The sequence below is a fragment of the Balaenoptera ricei genome, chromosome 1 (assembly GCF_028023285.1).
Source record: "Balaenoptera ricei isolate mBalRic1 chromosome 1, mBalRic1.hap2, whole genome shotgun sequence".
Classification (NCBI taxonomy): Eukaryota; Metazoa; Chordata; class Mammalia; order Artiodactyla; family Balaenopteridae; genus Balaenoptera; species Balaenoptera ricei.
In genome coordinates, this window is record NC_082639.1 from 91,919,968 (window position 1) to 91,939,833 (window position 19,866).

Genomic DNA, 19,866 nt, shown 5'->3' on the forward strand with positions numbered 1-19,866 from the left:
TGAGTAAAACTAAGTGCTGGAAAGGTCATAATTAATTTTAAGAGTGTTGTATTTTCAATGTTTTTATTAGGTAGGTGATTTTAGTCTCCTTAAGGAAGTATATTTTATTGCCAATATATAAGAATTTTCAAAATATAAGAATTATATTCAAAATAAAAGAATTAAAACATTTTCCATTTTAAATAAATTAGATGGATGGATGGATAGATAGATAGATAGATAGATAGGTTTGAGTCCTTTATTATCTTTATACCTGGTAGTTTATCACCAAATATTTTTTACTTTCCAAGGTCAAATTTGAAATATAAAAACAAATGAAGACTTTGTAGTGGGTTTAGTCTTAAATGTAGTTGACTCTGTCCCAGAGTGTTTCACAGTATATGACTAGGGCATAGTAGCATGCAGTAGCTTTTTCACCTACTCAGATATCTTTGGCCTAAGTCTATTGGTATAAGATGGTTTTCTGTGTATTACTTCTATCTTGATGATTTTCTGAAGCTTGCATATTTGTTTTGCAAATATTTTCTGAATTGACTACAAAGATGATACTATTATTGACGGTTAACTTTGGTCTTCTTTCTGGCCTCAGAATTTCAAAGGGAGAGATCCTTATTTTCTCTACTGTCAAAGCAAATGTTGAAAAAAAAAAATGAGGTTGACCTTTATTCTAGATCACTCATTACTTCACTTAAAACTGGATTAGCTCTTGCAAACCTAGCCGTAAAGACCAAGTCATTGTTTATGTTTTACTTTTTTATTTTACCTTTTGACTCCCTTCATCTATTTCTCCTACCCTCTCACCCTCCACCTCTGGCAACCAACAATCTATTCTCTGTATTTATGTGCTTGTTTTTTGTTTGCTTGTTTTGTTTATCGTATTCCAAATATAAAAGAGATTGTATGGTATTTGTCATTTATCTTTCTCTGACTTGTTTCACTTAGCATGATGCCCTTGAGGTCCATTCACGTTGTTCCAAATGACAAGATTTTATTTTTTTTTATGACTGAATAATACTCCATTGTATGTATACACCACATCTTCTTTATCCATCCATCCATACACGGATGGACACAGGTTGTTTCCATATCTTGGTTATTGTAAATAATGCTGCAATGAATATGAGAACAAAAATATCTTTTTGAGTTAGGGTTTTCATTTTCTTTGGATAAATACCCAGAGGTAGAATTGTTGGATCATATGGTAGTTCTATTTTTAATTTTTTTTGAGGACTCTTCACACTGTTTTTCCTAGTGGCTGCACCAAGTTATATTTCCACCAACAGTGCACAAGGGGTTCCCTTTCTCCACATCCTGGCCAATACTTGTTATTCCTTGTCTTTTTGATAATAGCCATTCTAACAGTTGTGAGTTGACATCTCATTGTGGTTTTGATTCGCATTTCCCTGATGATTAATGATTTTAAACATTCTTTTCATGTACTTGTTTGCCATCTGTATGTCTTCTATGGAAAAATGTATATTCAGGTCCTCTGCCCATTTTTAATCAGATTGTTTTTTTGCTACTGAGTTGTACAAGTTCTTTATAATTTTTGGATATTAACTCCTTATCAGATATGTGATTTGAAAATAGTTTCTCCCACTTACTAGGTTGCCTTTTTATTTTGTTGATAGTTTCCTTTGCTGTGCAGAAGTTAATTTGCTGTAGTCCCATTTGTTTAGTTTTGCTTTTGTATAAATAGTATTAAGGAGCTTATTGAATTAAATTGTCTAATTTCTCAAGGGTTAACTAAAAAATTAAGAATTTTCCCTTTTCCTCTTTAAGCACATGGTAATTAAAATAATAGAATTATGCTATATCCTTATTTATGAAACTTATTCTGAATTGCTAATATACTTTGCTGAGTAAATTTTTATCCCTATATTACTGCTATTAATTTGAGGCAGTGTGGAAGTAGCACAATCTGATTTTCAAGAAGAATCTCTGTAATTAGTATAATTATAGTCTAAAAGAACCATATAATCAAAAATTGAATTAGGTGAAGAGGAGAAAATATCTAGTTAAAAAGTTGGCCTTGTAATGTGTGTAAGAATGGGCCTAAAATTTTTCAAAATATCTTATGTTATATTTTGAAAGCTTTATTTAAATTTCTTTGTGGAATTCAAAAGAAACAAACTAGATATATGTGATCTAGCAATCTAATACAAAACTAATATTAGGTTTGCACCTATGGGTAAAACAATTTAAGAAAGCATAGACATCAATATATGATTAGGTCAATATTTATATCACACAAAAATATACCTATGCTGAAGGAATACAGAATAGAAATTCAACCTCCCTACACAAAATCAGGCCTGCAGAATTGGTCTGAGAGATTTTCCCTAATATCATCTTTCAGAATTTTTCAGAGATTTATTTTTTTCCTCCCATGAATGCAATTGGTGGCTATAGATTTACAACAATCCTGGTAAGTGTAGCATCAATATTTCCTAAAGTATGTTCCACTCAACAGTATTTCCAGTTATGATAAATGATGGAAGAAATGTGATCACACTTTGAGAAACAATGAATTTTAAAAATCAAATATATTTATTTACTAAAGGTCTTCTCTAGGCCTATACTTTTACCACTGCCCAAACTTAGAATAAGAACTTAGAACTCTTTAATTCCATACATTCCTTCCCATATGTTATCTTACTGTATTCCTGTATTTTAATTTTGCATATATTTTAAACCTCTCAAAACATTGAGATTGTTTTAATCAATGTTACTTCTTATTTACCTATACATCTCTCTTGTAGTCTCCCTGCCTGCACTGCCATATTTTCTTGGGATAATTTAGCTTTTGTTCTAGGAATTCCCTTTTATATTTCTTTTGTTTAAGTTTGTAGGCAAAACAGTCTTTCAATTTGTTTATCTATAAACATCTTTACATAGCTATCATTTTGAAGGATATTTTCAAGAAACTTAGAATCTAGGTTGGCTGGTATGTTCTTTCAGGTCTTTAAAAAAATTCATTCTGTTTTCTTTTGGTTTCTGTTGTTCTGATTGAAAAGTTAGCCTTCAGTTTTACTCTTCCTATTTAACAGTGTTATGCCTTTATTTTTCTCTGGCTGCTTTTAGACTTTTTGTTTGTTGCTGGTTTTCAGCAGTTTTTTGTTTTTTTTTTTAATGATGTAACTAGGTGCAGAGGTCCTTTTATATCTCCTTCTTACCTTTGTAGAGCTTCCTTAATTTGTAGTTTAATTTTTTTCTGCCAGTTGTGAAAATTCCCAGTTACTTTTTTCATATTGCTTCTGCCCCTTCTCTCACTCATCCCATTCAAAGATCGCATTACAGCTATATTACAAATTTTACCCATGTCTCATACATTAGGTGTTTCTTATAATTCCTTTTTTCTCTCTGTGTTTTACATTGGACATTTTTACTCACCTAAAGGCCAGTTCACTAGTTTTATACTTGTTCAATGTGTGGTTAAATCTATCTGTGAAGTCATTTATTGTAAATATTGTAATTTTCAATTCCAAAATATGCATTTTCTATTTTAGTACAGATTTTATTTTCTGGTGATATTCTCCATCTTGTCATATATTTTAGCCAACATACTTATCACAGTAACTTTAAAGTCTGTGTATGATAACTCCAGTTATTTTCTCTTGGATTTGACCATTTGCTTCTGTTTTTTAGTTTGTTTCTTTTGCTTTTTTGTGGATTATTTTGCATACCTGTTACATTTTGACTAAATTCTGGAGATTGTATTTGAAATTTCAGAGCTTCAGGATGATACTATCTTCCTCAAAAAGAAGATGTAATTTTTAAAGAATTCCTGTCAGGTAGTTAGAGAAAAGTAAATGACCTTGATCCAACAAGGTTTGATATAATCTGAGACTGAATTTCAGTCATCCTGAAGAACTTGTCTATTTCCAATTTTCCTTTACTCCTAGAATTCCTCCAGAACTTTCAAATAACAACCTGATATTTCCAAAATATGCCCTAATTGGTGAGCCCCGAACATGTTTTTGTTTCTCCTCCCTGGCCATGCAATTGTCAGCAACTCTGAACTGCTATTTTCTGTTTGTTCCCTTAATTGGCAAATTCTTAAGTGAGAAAATGCAATATAATTTTTCCTTTTTCTTTGGGATCTTTGTTCCTCCTAGAGTCTAGCTGACTCAGTTGTTCTCTGATGCTTACAAAAGCAGTGTGTGTGTGTGTGTGTGTATGTGTGTGTGTTGTATTTGTACAATTTTTAGTTCTCACAATGAGGGTTGTTTTCTGATATAGGCTATTTCTTCATAGATGGGAGGAATCAATTTTGGGTGTATTAGATGAATCCAAGGACTCATATGGTTTGAATGCAAAGTGTGAGAAAAAAATGAAATTAAAGATGATCTCAAGATTTCTGTCTTGAGCCACTTAAAGAATGGACGTGTCATTAAATGAGATATGGGAAACTACAAGTGTTGCAAGTTTTGAGAAAAGTATTAGTTATAACAACTGAAGCTCAAGAATAGGAACTGGACAAGAGATATGAATATAGGAGTCATTAGCCTACTGAGAAAATTTAAAAACATGTGACTAGAAGAGATCACCAAGGATATGAATATAAATAGAAAAGAGAAACATGGACTGAACCCCAGGGCATTTCAATATTCAAAAGTTAAGGAGGGCTTCCCTGTGCTTGGCCAATGGTCTCTGGGAGCCAGCGGGCAGTGGCCCTCACCAGAGACTCTCCAACAGGCCCAGGGGGACAAAAGTGGCTGTAAATCCAGCACATGCATAAGCAAGTTAAAGGATTTAATATGAAGCACAGAAGCAGATAATGCCAAAAAGCAAGCAGTAGTTGGTACATATTTAGTGAGTGGGGCAGCATTTCCTTCTTCCACTGCTGCTGAGGTGGTAGAAATTAGTTGAATTCAGTATGAAATGGAATACACCAAAGGTATTGGTCAGGGTATTGAAGGTCCTGGAAAAATTATAGGTAGCACCACCAAATGCTGACCTTGAACAAGGATTCCGAGAAGGAGTTTCAAATGCTCATGTGATTATGCAGGTTCCAGGGAGAATTGTTGTATCAGGAAATAATGAAGACATTCCACTTTCAAGACCAGCAGATCTTGACCTTATGCAGTCAACTCCCTTTAAACCACTGGCACTAAAAACACCACCTCATGTGCTTATGCTAAGTGAAAGACCACTAGATTTTCTGGATTTAGAAAGACCTCCTCAAACCCCTCAAAATGAAGAAATCCATGCAATTGGCAGGCTAAAAAGAGAGTGCTCTATGAGTGAAAATGCTGTTTGCCAAAATGGACAGCTGGTCAGAACTGACTCCATGTATAGCATTTCAAATATAGGTACAATGATTGAAGGAACTTCAGATGACATGACTGTTGTAGATGCAGCTTCATTAGGACGACAGATAATCAAACTAAATAGATGTCTACAACTTCTGGAAGTGGAGAACAAAGAAGGTTCTAAAAGAGAAATGGTCATGTATTCCATTACCGTAGCATTCTGGCTGCTTAAGAGTTGGCTCTGGTTTTGCCGCTAGAGGTAACCTCAACTCTCAAAAGTGTTGTCTCAACAGCTGGAAATATAAAGAATTTGTGAACAAACAAAACGTTAGGGAGAGATGGAGGAATCAGCAAAGAGCCTGAGGATATGCAACCAAAATGAAAAGGGGAAGACAATGAGAATGTGGTGTCCAGGAAACCATAGAATACAATATTTTAAGAAGAGAATGAACAACTGTATTATATGCTGCTGCTAGGTCAACAATAATAGAAACTTGGCCATTAGATTTAGAAACATAAATATTATTGATGACTTTTAGAAAAAAACATTTTCAAGGAGGAAAAAACAATCCCTCTATTTGGAGTTGGTTTAAAAAAGAAATTGAGGGGACCATTTGGAAGCAATAAGTGTCGACAACTGTGCAAGGAATTTTGCTGCAAAAAGAAACAAAAATTATCTCAGTAAAGAGAAAGAAAAGAAATAAAGGTAGGCTTCTAAAATGTTAGGCAAGTTGTATATCAGCCAAAGGGGAAGAGGCAGTCAAGACTGTTGTTCAGTTGTTTTTATGTTTTTGTTTTTTAATAAACTTTATTTTTAGAGCAGTTTTAGTTTCACAGCAAAATTGAGTGGAAGGTAATGAGATTTCCTATATCCTCCCCTGCCTGCACATATGCACAGCCTCCTGCATTACCAACATCCCCAACAAGAGTGGTACATTTGCTACAATCGATGAACCTACATTGATATATCATTATCACCCAAGTCCACAGTTTACATTAGGATTCACTCTTGGTGCTGTACATTCTACCAGTTTGGACAAATGTATAATGACATGCCTCCACCATTATAGTATCATACAGAGTACTTCCACTGCCCTAACAAGCTTCTGTGCTCTGCCTATTCATCTCTCTCTCCCCACTAACCCTCGGCAACCACTGATATTTTTACTGTCTCCATAGTTTTGCCTTTTCTAGAAGGTCATATTTATAGTTGGAATCTGACAGAATGTAGTCTTTTCAGATTGAGTTTCTTTTGTTTTAATAGGAAAAATAAAAACGTGTCAGCTAATGGTAGAACAGGGAAATGATCATGTAAGGCAGAGGAGAGAAAGACTGATATAATATTTTTATGGAACCACTAACAGACACATTATTCATTCATTTAATTCTCACAAAACACTTTAAAGTAGATATTATTACTGTTATTATTACTGCAATTTTATATATGGAAAGAGGGAGGTTCTGTAATGTATTCAGTTCTACCAGTTTTGGAAACTGTATTTATCTTTTTATTTTTTTTAGGATCCAAGAATTTTTTATTGGAGTTTATTATTATTATTATTATTACAATTATTATTCAGTGTGAACTCCAAGTTCCAGTGCTTCCTTTCTATCTTATATGTAGAGGAGATTTTAACTCTCTTTCCCAAATGGATTTATTCTCCCTCACCCTTGTTCCTCAACTCTTCCTTATCTATTTCGCGAAAATGGTTGCTACAATTATTCAACATTGAATGGGATTTAGGAATCATTTAATCCAGTGCCTTTATATAATACAACACACTTTGCCGACTCAGAAATATTGCTATGGTTGTAGAACTGGGACTGAAATCCCAGCTTGAATCCCAATCCAGTTTGTTTTCCTTTATGACGTGTTTCCTTGCCTCATGTCTTAGAAACTGAATTTGACCTTGAAGAGCCCAGCCTGCTTCCAGAGTCCACTGTTTTAAGCCCTCTGCCTACATTGGGCTCATTGTCACTTGCAGACATTTATTCCTGTCATAACTCTCGGTGTATTCCAGGGTCACCTAAATATTCCCTCTATGGCCTTTTATTTTCTTGACCTCATCTTCTACAATGACCTTTTCCTGGACACTATTTTAGTTAATTACTCCATGATCATAATCTAGTCATTGATAGTCTAACTCACTTCTCACCCCACAATCTTATTCTCAAGTTTCCTAGTCTTTGAGCTGGAAAGATAGGAGGTTGTTGTCAGAATCCTCTCACAGTTCTTGACCACACTAGAACCTCCTGGTTATTGTTCTTTATATTTTTCACTCTCTCTCAACCCGTTGTGCCTTTCTTTCCCTCCTTACCCGACTTAGATTTCATGGTCCTGTCGGTGTCACAATCATTGCCTCACGTACAGTCTCTATCTCCTTACACCATCTACCATACTCAATAGGAAAAATCTCATCCCCAATTAAATCCAGCTTTATTACCTTTCACTCTACACCCTAGAAGCTGTGGAAGGTCTGGCTGCAGAAACATACAGCCATAGTGCTTGACCACCTTTGAAATTATTGACAGTTAAATACAGGTGTAACCTTAAGTTTGCCCGGCAATGCTCTTACACTTTCCCGTGCCATTTCACCCTCTCACTCTCCAAGACAACAATTTCATACTTTGTTTTCCAGTATGCCTTCCTTCCTCCTCACATTTAGTTTATGATCTTGTTTTCTATTTCACTGGGAAAAGTAGTAGAAATCAGAGCACTTCCACACTCTCCTACAAGCAAGCTCAATTTGCATCTCTACCCATCTATCTATCTGCCCTCATTTTCAACTGATGAATTTTCCTTGCTCCAAAATATTGAGAACCTCTCTATCTGTGTGCTTGATCATCACACTTCTTGTCTACTCAAGAATATTCCTAGAATTTTGCCCTCTTAATCTCTCTACATCATCAGTTTTTTCCTCACAACTTGTTTATTCTCACCATTACTCAAATAACATATTTCTTATCTTCAAGAAGAATTGTCCCTTGACCCAGACCCTCCTGCAACTACTGTACAAAGTATCTGCTCTTTACATAAAAACACCTTGAAAGAGTTCTCTATACTCATTGTCTACATTCCTCTTCGCATTCTCTCCTAAATGCCCGCTTGCCTCCAGCACCTCCCCAAAAGGTTTTTGCCAAGATCAGTGATAACTTAGATATGGCAACATTCAAGGATAAATTCTCAGTTTCTGTGTTATTTGACCTATCTGCAGCATAGGTTCCAACTTCTTGAAGTCCACCTTTACTTGACCTCCAGGATCTCACTCTTCATTATCTTCCCACTGCACTGGCTGATGATTACAGTTCCTTTTGATCTTCTCTTCATTTCTAACTAAATAACCTGGGCTTACTACTTCTTATTTTCTTTACTCCCTCCTAAATCAAGATTTAAAGAGCAGGGAGGCTGGATTTCAACTTCTTCCTGTGATGCCAATGACCATATTGTACTTGCTACCCATTATGGCCAGTTTATCACAGTGCCAGTGTATTCCTGCCAGGCCTTGGACTGACTGGATATGCTGCTTATCTCATTTTGGAAGCATTTGCATTTCCCACTGCTTCCAACACCTTTTCTGAAAATGAGTTTAATTGGGATAAAGTGTTGACTAAACAACTGAAAGGAGAAAATGAGTTAATTCCTTTGCTGTCTGTATTTTTATTTTGTTTTACAGAACTATAAAAATGGATATAGGGAAGAATGTAAAGTGGTAAGGTGAATTGAAAGCTCTACTTAAGGTTCTGAATGATGGCATTTTTCTTTGGGGACTTAGGAACATGAGCTTTCTGGCTGTATTTTTTGAAGGTAGGATGAAATGTGTGCATTCTACAGGTGACTGTGAAAGAGCTTTCAGTAAGTCTTCTAAGGGAATGATAATTTGTATACTTCAGTGCTCACAGTGGTTGATGCGGTGGTTAATTTTTTATGACATTATGCTCACTGTGGCTTAGCCTAAGATAGTCAAACTTATATTTTCTCTTAGTGGAATTTTTCTACATAGCTTAAAATTTTAAACACAATGCTTAATTTCACAGTGACTTTCTATGCTTTTTCTGACATATGGAACCTCTGGCATTACAAATAATTTTATTCAACAGAAATTTTCATTTATTAACATGGTCCTTATTTAACCATGTATAACATGACAGATATTTGGGTGGAATTTGTCTGTTTTTATTATTTAGCTGTTTTTCTAGCAATGCTTTTGCTTTTCTCTTTTACTGTGTCTACCTCGTTTATAATAGTAAGTGTAGCTGCACATGCACGCCCAAACAGACACACATACATATATGCCAATGAAGGAAAAAGTTTTTCACAGCACATATGCCCAAATTGTGCTGGTTTCAGTTAACTAGATATGGTTATTGATACGGAAGGTCACACTGCAATTTAGAAGCAGTTAAAAGGTAATGAATGTGCTGAACTGAAACCTCTGCCTAGAAGGTTTTTCTTTTCACACAGAGGAAGTAAATAGATTTGTGTGTCTCTATTGTCCCCTGCAGTAATGTCTTTAGGCCAAATGGCAACGTCAAGGACTACTGACACCTGCCTAAAATGCGTGAAGGATATTCTTGATTTTTAATTCCTGCAGCGTTTACATAGAGAGTTATGAATGCTTCATTGGTGCAGCAGCATGAATTATCCTATAGATAGTTATTAAGCATGGACTAATTTAAAAATCAAATTGCCATTGTGAATATCTATTTTTAAAGGCACTCTCATGATAATATGTTTCATAATATTGAATAATGACAGTCTTTGATGGTTTGTGAGGAGGTGCACTGGGAGTGTGGACTGGACACTTGAACATTTTCCACAGGCTCCTGCATGGCCATCTTATGATGAATACCCCACAGAATGAGGCAGAATAGCCTGTGTGCTTAGTTAATGGCAATATGCCCCAAACACCGACAAAATAAAAATTACGGGTGTGATTTTAGGCATGAAAACACCAGATAATTTTGTTCATATTGAAAAGATGTAGCTAAATTGTTATAAAAACTCAGGTCCGACTGCTTGCCACTCAAAAGCCAATACTCAAGTGGCAAGGTTGGTGGAAAGGAAAGTTTGCTTTATTCTGGAGGCCGGCAGCCAGGGGAGAGGGTGGACTCATGTCCAAAGGCCAACTCTCCACTGATAATCACTGGGCAAGAGCTTTTAAAGGGCAGTTTCAGGGGTGTATAGGTGGAGGGAGGGGGCTACATGCAGAAACAGCACAGTCAGCTCTGACAGTCATCTTGAAATTGGTTATGCAGTGGTCTGATCAGCATCATCTTGATTGTTTTTAAGTACAATTAATCTTCAGTTCCAGGGTTAATTTGTTCCCATTTCTTTGAGGCCAGTTCTCAGAATTGTGGCAGCTTATGTCATGGCTACAGTCTGGTCATCATGTAGTTAACTTCTTCGATCTGGTGGGGATTTCAGTATCTATAAAACAGCTCAGGGCTTCCCTGGTGGCGCAGTGGTTGAGAATCTGCCTGCCGATGCAGGGGACACGGGTTCGAGCCCTGGTCTGGGAAGATTCCACATGCCGCGGAGCAACTGGGCCCATGAGCCACAATTACTGAGCCTGCGCGTCTGGAGCCTGTGCTCCGCAACAAGAGAGGCCCGCGCACCACGACGAAGAGTGGCCCCCGCTTGCCACAACTAGAGAAAGCCCTCACACAGAAACGAAGACCCAACACAGCCATAAATAAATAAAAAATAAATAAATTAATTAAAAAAAAAAAAAAAAAAACAGCTCAAAGGCTATGGCTCAGAATATTATCTATAGCCCTTGAAGAAGAACTAAAAGTTATTTTCTTTGTTTAATGACTAAACTATTATCATTTGGTCCTGTTGGACTATTTTCCTTTGTGTCTGCATTTTCTCACTTCTGATTAATTTTTTTCTTTGACTAAAGTTTTTCTATAAGCAAATGCAGGCTGAGGACATGGGAGGGGGTGGGGTCTGTCCTGGGAAGGCCCCATAGCGTCCTGCTCCGTTTCAAAAGTGGTACATTACCATTACATTATTTTCATAGAATGAATAGATTTTTATTCTAAGAATACTTTTCTGATTAATCTTATCATTAACTGTGTATGCAGTCCCTATCCAGGGTGTGGTTTATTGTATCTGTTCTATGACCAAATAGAAATTTTGAATATAACTAAAATAATTTAGTAACTATGTTGTCTAATTCAGAACTCTCAGCATAACATCTAGCCCATGGTTCCCATATTTTTATTTTCATTATCTTGTTTTCCTTGTAGCCTTAAGATTAGTTGTCCTGAATAATGTTCTGGTCAAGAAAAGATAGATTCTTCTTGAAAAAAATTATGCCACTTTTAGGTGAATTGCTTAGAAAGGCAAACAAGAAAACAACATAAAAGAGCCATTTTAAAGGTCATGTTGCTGACAAATTGCCTATTTAAAATGGAGAGTCACCTAAACTGTGTAATAGTTCTCCAAGTTCTACTCTAAATTCTATTTATGACTTTGTACTGCCATTGGACTTGCCACTGGCAGGAATCAATAAATATAGATAAAAAATGTCAAATTATTGGTGTCTATTGATGCCACTTAAAATGTCCCCTAGAACACATGGTATTAACTGTTGCATTCTCTCCCATTTCAGGATCTGTATCCTTCACATTTTTGACCATTCATTTATATAAACCTCACAAATGTTCATTTTAACTACACAATACTTATTTTGGCAAGCAAGCATTTGTAGAGAATCTACTATGTGCTGGAGGTACAAATAGGAATTACACAAATCCATGTCTTTAGGAACAGGAAGTGTAGCAGGAAATATTTAAGTAACATTTTAACACTATCTGTGCTCTTTTAAATTGTGCATAAAAATCTAGTTAAAATATAACTGTTTAAGTCGAAAAATTCAGTTTTTTAGCAAATTAATAAATTTTTATTGAGTTTAATCTCATGAAAGTTTAGTATCAAGCAAATACAGTAAGTCCCCTACATACGAACCTTCAAGCTGGGAACTTTCAAAGATTCCAACGTGTGTTCCATCAATGTCAGGCATGAGTGAAATTGCAGCTTGCTCTCCGTCTCCTACTGATGACGATTCTTCAGCTCTACCATCTCCCACTTCCTCTCCCTCCTCCAGTCAGTAACTTCTTGCCTGTTCACTCAATGCTAGCCCCTGTATGCCAGCTGTTATACTATACTACTATACTTTTCAAGGTACTGTAAGAGTAAAAATGTTTTCTTTATTTTTTGTGTTTGTTTGTTTTTTATGTATTACTTGTGTGAAAAGTATTATACACATATTACAGTACAGTACTATATAGCCGATTGTGTTAGTTGGGTACCTAGGCTAACTTTGTTGGACTTAACAAACAAATTGGACTTACGGATGCACTCTCGGAAGGGAACTCATTTGTATGTAGGGGATTTACTGTATGTTGTTTTAGATTCCATATCAGGATTTACCTTTAATTACCTAGGTAATAGGAGTGGAGACCTGGATTTATAAATGTTAGAATATGTACACTGAACTGCATTATAGACCAGGCAAATAATTCCTGAAATTTGAGTCAGCTTTGAAGAATTATTTCTATGTGAAAGGTCTTTCTATGTTTAATTTTTAAACAATCAGTGGACATTAGTGGTCAAAAAGCAATCTTATAATGCCATTTCTGATAAATACAGCTAGGAGACATTTGCCTTTTTTCAACATTGCTAACAGGTTCTTCAGGAATAAGTCCATGGTTGACCTCACTTTGCTTTACCTAAAGCAGAGCCATTTTCTTTAGGTTCATACATTTGCCCACACTTAGTGTGTTTCATTGTTTTGAATACTTGCAAAATATCTTTCTCCCGAAGAATTTTGAAAAATGAAAAAATAGAATAAGTAACACATTTAGCAGTCCCAAAGAGTAGGTTAAATAGGGGCCAAGAGCAGAAAAACAAGAAAAGGTAATAGGAAAGTTATAATAGTCATCAAAAAGAAGTGATAATCAAAGCAAGATAAATAGATTATCTATCTGTCTATCAGAATTCACAGCATGGTTGAAGTAAAAAGGAATGTGTCAAGAGGAAGGACTGGGACTGGATAGGCAAAAAGAAATTGCTTGGGCTGAGAAACATTTGAATGCTCATTCATTAAGAAAATTTACCAACTTCCCCTCTTAGAATGTGTATCCTTCACTGGACACATGTATTTCCATATGGAGAAAAATGCAGAGTAATAATTTTTTTTTTGCTTTTGATAAGAATATGAGTAGAATACAGTGATGAAGAGCATTAACATTTCTGATCCTGACAGAAATTAGTTCATATACCAAGTATTTAAATTCCCCAAGTTGAATTTCTTCATATGAAAAATAGAGACAATAATACTTATAACCCATAAGAATGTTGTAGAATTAAATGAGAAAATATTAATAAATCACTTTGCTTGTGCCTCATAACTATTATTGTATCTTTGGTCTTATTGTTTTCCATCCAGAAATAAAGGGTACTACTATTTTATACCCCATGCTGCACACATCCTTCTATGAATTTATTATTCCTTCAGACAAGGTACTATCCAATTGTCAAGGGTAGCAACTTTAGATCCAATGATAGAGTCAATTTTCATATATCTCACCTGCTCACCTGTTTTTGATAGTGTATACCTTCAAAACCAAACTAGTTCATTTATAACATGGTCTGGAGAGAAAATGTCTTCAACAACTGACATCTCTCAAGCTCACCTGGAGGATACCTTTTGTAGTGGCAAAATGTTCATTAGGATATCTAACAATATTATATATGTATTAGAGTTTCCAGAGTTCAAATTACAAGACCAACAACTGGTTTTCATGGAGACCTGAAAGAAAACATATGGACCCAGTATCTAAACTTTTATACTTTGCTGGACTAATTCAATAAAATCATACTTATTCATACAATTTAAAAATAAGTAAGGTACTTAATTTTGAAATTAGTAATACAGAGAATGCTGATTCAATTAATAGAAAGAAGAGCCTACATCAATTTTTACCCAGAACACTGGCCCTTCAAGATACTCAAAAACAGAATCTTTTGCTAATTAATTTTGGAAAACACTGTGTAGTCTATTCATGCTTTAGTTTCACAAAGTAAATTAGTATATAAAATCTTCGAAACCTGAATAAATAAAGCGTTTAAACTTTACTAATATCCTTAATAACTAGAGATGGTTGGTTTGGGGATTACTGATCTGAGTTGAATCATTGAGGTCTGCCTAAATTCTCTTATCCTCAGCACCAAACATTCCTCAACTGATGTTGTGACTTTGTTAAATTAACATTTATTAAATAGAGCCTAGGAGTGACAGGATGTTGGAAGGTGAGCCATGGTTCAACAAAAGAGAGCAAATGGAAAGTGAAATTGAGGTTTATTACTCAAGTCCTGGAGGAGGTACACTGCACACTTGCAGAGACGAGTCAAAGCAGGGTCAGACAGAGAGTGGGACAGGACCTGGGACACATACCTGTATTAGGATCTGTGTGTAGAGTTCCTTGGGGCTCCCGGGTTAAGGGTAGATATGTCAATTCAAACTAAAAAGTGTGGGGTTTTGGTGAGCTTCCTAAGAAGTCTTATCTAAGGGATGCACAAAAGGAAGGCCCTGGGAGGTGGGGGAGAGTGCTTATCACAAGGGCATCTTGGAAGAATCACATCAGGAAATTACATTTGTGACTTGTGACTCTGTGTCCATTGTCTACTTGAGGGAGGGGCTACTGCCTGTTCAAGGCCCCTGCGAATCACTTGGCCACACAAAATGGATGCTAAGGCAGTTCAGCTTAACTCTCAATTAGGTGTACTTTACTGAAATTCATCACATTACTATTTATATACCTCTAAGTTAAGATACTGTTTCTTGAGGATGTCAGTTTGAATGCAAATGTTCACTGGAAAGATTTCTTTTAGCAAGCATTATCGTTGTTGTTCTTGTTGTTGTTGTTAGTTTTTAGAAGACAGCAAAGCCATCTGAGAATAAAATTCAAGCTATAAAATCGTGACACATTTACTTTCCCAAGCTGGAAATCTTGGATTTATATACAAATATTCTTCCATCATCTACTGCATTCCATCAACCTCCACCTTTTATTGATTGTACCTCAGACATCTCTAGCGTTGTTCTGTAGCCAGCTGCTATTAGCTCAGCCGAGCTGATCATGTACACCTCTTCCCAATCCTGCATTCAGTGATAATGCAGTTTGAAGTTAATAAGGTAGTTTGTAATTGGCCAAGGTGTGGCATTTATATACCACAGAAGTAGGCAAATGCTACAAATCACGTGTTGTTTTGAGCTAGTTACACATTTGCCAGCACATCTTTGCACTCTTCTCCTCCTCCTACTCTGCATTCTTATAGCTCAGTGGTAGTTCAGGCCTCCTCATTTCTTACATGGAATATTGCAACTTGGGCCTCATCATTTGAGTATATTCTCTACATAGCTGTCATATGCTCCTTCATAAAGATATAAATAAATTAATGAGTAAATAAAATATTTCTTCATTTTCTTTCCAGCTTGATTTTTCAGTCCCCCTGTTGTCTACAGATATTAACTCCTTAGCAGACCTTAAAAGGCGCTTTTTGATCTGGTAACTCCTCCATTTTCAGTTTTGTAATTTTTCTTAGTGACTTTGAACTCCTTTTCATAACTCAAATGGCCCTGCTTGTCCAGTCTAACTATTTTCTCACACATTTTTCTAACAGGTAGGATCCTCATCTTTCAAAACACCTGAAATATCATTTCTTCTGTCAAGTATTTCCTTAATAACTTGACTTAGGCTATTCCTGAATAGCCTTTCTGCTTCCACAATTTAATGTAGAATTTTAAATTCTCATATACAATTGATTACACTGAATTTTAATTATATATTAATATGGCTGCCTTCTCCACTGGATTCTGAGTTTACTGGCACTTGATAGGTGTATATTGCTGAATTCATGGTTCTAAAACCAAATATTCTCACTACTGATAGGAAGTTGGAGGAGCAGAGAAGGAATGTTGAGGACAAACTTGACAGACCTTCTCTACAACTTTTCCAGTACTAACTCTTTATACCATATGATGAAACACAGAGAATTTGTATGATCAAACATTCCTTCATAAAATAAGCAATCTCTTTTAAGACATAGGCATTTAAACTGAGTTTACAAGAGATTGTGAAGTGAGAGTTATTAATGCAGAACCAAATTACTTTAGAGCAGGCAAAACAGTGGATGCTTATAATGGATTCTTCTAGTCATGTTCATTTGAAAAGCTCATATTTTCAAGAAGAGAAGGGAAAGTGGGTTGGTAGGAAGATCAGAACAGGATTTCTCTTTTTAATCTAGGATTAATTCTATTATAGGGTGAGGGTATATATTATAGCACATGGTGAATATTGATTCATAACCCCATTTAATCTGATACAACACACATGTTTAAAAGCAGTTTATTTTAGCTGCTTCCAAAAGCTGCCTGAAATCCTATTAAGGAAAGGATCTCTGAAGAAATACATCTTACTTGCTGTAAAAGGTTTATAAATACAGGTATCTCAGAGTGATCCTGCCTCTACAACAAATGTTATCTCTAATGCAATGTTATGCTGAACAGTCATAAGCTGCTTTACCGCCAACTCTACAGAAAATATATTTGGAAGAACACAGTGTATCTGTGCCTGTGATACTTTTGACTAAATAGAAACTTGTGTATGGAAGAGAAGAAAGATCATTATCTAAAGTGATGCTCATTCATCCAGAAAATATTTACTCGACATCCCTGTTAGGCCAGATACTGTTTCAGGCCCTTAGGATAAAACGATGACTACAAAGAGGTAGAATTCTTACTCTCTCTGGAAGGCAGATATTAAATAATAACAATAACGATGTACTATTAAGGGAAACAATGATTCTTTAAATGCAGGAATCGATTGAGTGTCATAAGAACTGAAACTATTACAACATGGCGGGCTTTTTAGGAGAAAAATATAAAGTACCAATAAATTCTCAGGTGGAGTAAATCAGAAGGAATGCCAGAAACTAAGAAATTCTGACGTTTAAGTTTCATTGACATCACTATCCACCTCTATTTAAGTGTATATAACAAAGCAACCTGATTTAGAGAGTATCACTCTGGAGGACCAGGGACAGTATCAGGAAGAGCAGCTCTGATACCATAAGTGACTCTTGATGAAATAAAATACAAAAAGATGTGTAATAGTTAACTGAGGGGGTAAGCAGAGGGTAGAGGGAGAAAGGATAAACATTCCAGAACGCATAAGCTCAGTGGATGGCAGTGTGATATTGGAGAGCATGGTGCTTTCTGGGAAAAAAATGTTGGGCAATTTGACCAGACCACAGAGAGAATAGGCATTGTGGTGCCCAAGAGCTGGAATATTGATAGTGGCCAAAACATAGTCATGCTAACTTATGGCAACATTTCCACCTCTCCATCCTACCCTTAAGAAATTTGTTTAAAATATAAGTAGATTAGGTGTAGACTAATTAGGGTATCTCCCTTGGTGGGAGATGGTCTTGACTATCACTAGGATTTAAGTCTCATTTATTTCTACTTTTCTGCTTTTCCTTTCTTCAATCTACATGAATGTGGACTTGTTTGAATTGCATTATTCTGTTTTATTTCGATTTTTTATTTAAGAGAGTGTGTGTGTTCTATTTTAATTTGACTTGTTTTGCAGAACTCGCTCTAGATCAGTGATTCTGACGCTCCTATTTTCTTATTTTTACCTGAGTTAGCAAAGTGTCATTTATTTTTATCCTGCAAATTTCAGGAGAGTGGAGTGTCATCTTCATTGATAGAACACCAAGCATTGTGTTGTATCTATTTAAACCCTTCAGTACTAATGTTTGAAAAGAAATAGGCATAGTTTCAGTCTCTTCCTTTAGTATTGAATTTAGTCAGATGATTCAGTTTTCATATTTCCAGAGATATCCTCTAACTGTTATACTTATCAGGATTACTTAAACTATATAAATTTTCTTTACTCAGATCGCAAATATGGGAACTTACAGCTACCAAGCTTTAAACAAATTTTTGTGAGGTTTAATGGAATTAAACTATTTATTCATTCTTTTGTTGATTCTTTCAATATTTATTGTCAACTTACAATTTTCTTCCTACTTTATTATACAGAATCTAGTGCAAAACATATCATTATTTTATATGCCAACAAGAAGTAAAAAATAAATGCTTACAATTATATTTTAAGATTTCACCAAGAGCAAGAATAATCCAGATTTTAAATATATTAAAATATGAAAAAGGTAGAATAATATAGATAAAATATTATAGTATTGATTTTTATGGTATAAAGAATAATGTTCCCATTTCTGATAAGTACATAGGAACATCCTAGTTCCAGATTGAGTTACTTTATTTTTCTCAAAGCCAGAGAGCATAATGAAGAGATATAAAAGAAACAAACAAAACAATGCAAACCTGTTTCTAAAAACCCTCAATTTTCCTCCTTCTGTATATGTACTTTACTATTCACACAAATCAATTCACTTCTGGACACCAAATGTGTGGGAGGACTTCCCGAAGCCTTTTTCTTTAAAGCTAACAAATACATGTACATTATATGTATGTGGTCAAGAATACCTAAGTACAGCTGCTTACCCAGAGAAAACTGAAGAGACAAAGTAGATTGGGTGAGACTAGACAGGACAAACATAGGGCAGATCTTGAAATTATATCAAATATTCACACCTGGAAGGAAATGGCCCAGCCCTGATTGAGAGCTGGTATGAACAGGATTGACAACAAACAAGCAGAGGTATGGGTATGGGAGTGAGCAAAAGAGAGAGATAGAAATAGAGGCAGACAGAGACAAACTGAATGAGAGTGAGCATGTAACATGCCTAGGAAGCACAGACATGCATATTTAAGAAACTACCACTACAAAAGAGAGAATTCTTCTTTTGACAGCAAAGGTAGTATCCCTTGATGTCCATAGGTCAATGATGAAGAACTTATGGAAATTCAAGGACCTTTATAGGAGCTATCCTAAGTTGGGTTAGAAGCTGAGAATCGGAAATGGCCTGGCTTCACAGAAGCACCATTAGTAAAGAAACTATCTCTTATTTTAGCTACGTAGGAGGGAGCCCATTAGATCATAAAGAAACTGAACAACTTACACTGGTCCTTCACACACTTCTCAGAATTCTTTATTATTGCTGATTTAGGAAAATCCATCTTAGAGGTAAATGACCCAAGAAAGGATAAAGACTATTTCCAATCAGATATTGTTAACAAGAAAAATGACCCAAGAAAGGATAAAGACTATTTCCAATCAGATATTGTTAACAAGAAAAAAACTGCAAAGGAGAAGGTGGAAGGAAATTAATTAAATAAAACAAAAGCAGCAGAATGTCCCTGAAGATGAAAAGAAATTCTCCCACATAGAAAAAAAAATGTGACGCAAGAAATTTGTGACCCAAATATAGAACACTTTTTTATTATCCTAATGAAGCAATTATAACTATGAAGGAAGACTAGTTACACAAATAACAATTATAATGAGAAAGAAAGCAGGAAAGGATTCTATAACTACACAGAGAAAATATGACCAGATAACAGAAGACTGTAGCCAAATAACAGATGAGATGAACCAGGAACAACAAAAT

General features: G+C 35.4%; 1 pseudogene; it reads left to right on the forward strand.

Moving 5' to 3' along the window:
- LOC132362302 (mitochondrial fission factor-like) overlaps positions 1–5,512 on the forward strand; it is a 128,226-nt pseudogene extending 122,714 nt beyond the window's left edge.
- Positions 5,513–19,866: the final 14,354 nt, after the last annotated feature.